Source organism: Penaeus monodon, chromosome 28 (assembly GCF_015228065.2).
Source record: "Penaeus monodon isolate SGIC_2016 chromosome 28, NSTDA_Pmon_1, whole genome shotgun sequence".
Lineage (NCBI taxonomy): Eukaryota > Metazoa > Arthropoda > Malacostraca > Decapoda > Penaeidae > Penaeus > Penaeus monodon.
This window is the reverse complement of record NC_051413.1, coordinates 5,937,921-5,938,219: the sequence shown is the minus strand read 5'-3', so window position 1 is coordinate 5,938,219 and position 299 is coordinate 5,937,921. Positions and strand designations below refer to the sequence as shown.

The 299-nt window shown below is 26.4% G+C and overlaps 1 protein-coding gene across 1 annotated transcript in view; it reads left to right on the top strand.

Moving 5' to 3' along the window:
• LOC119591328 (mucin-12-like) overlaps positions 1-299 on the top strand; it is a gene marked incomplete in the record, with an annotated part of 28,957 nt that overhangs the window by 15,394 nt on the left and 13,264 nt on the right.

The following is a 299-nucleotide window of genomic DNA, read 5'->3' as shown; positions in this document are numbered from 1 at the left end:
AGTCAAACTGATAGACCTTAATGCAGTTTAAAGGCAATATGCATTCAGTAGAAATGAAGAAGTATGAGGTATTTTGCATGGTGTTATATAAAAAGGTTTTGCTCTTATAAATAGGCATGTTAACAAGTATTTCATTTTCAAGAAGAATGTACATAAATATTAAGGTAGTGTACATCCAAATAGGATATCTGTAATTATTCATGAATGCTGGAAAAAGCATGCATAAATAGCCTTAATTAATTAGCAAAAGCTTTGTAGGAAAGTTTTTATATTTTTATAAAAAAAAATTATTATTGTTT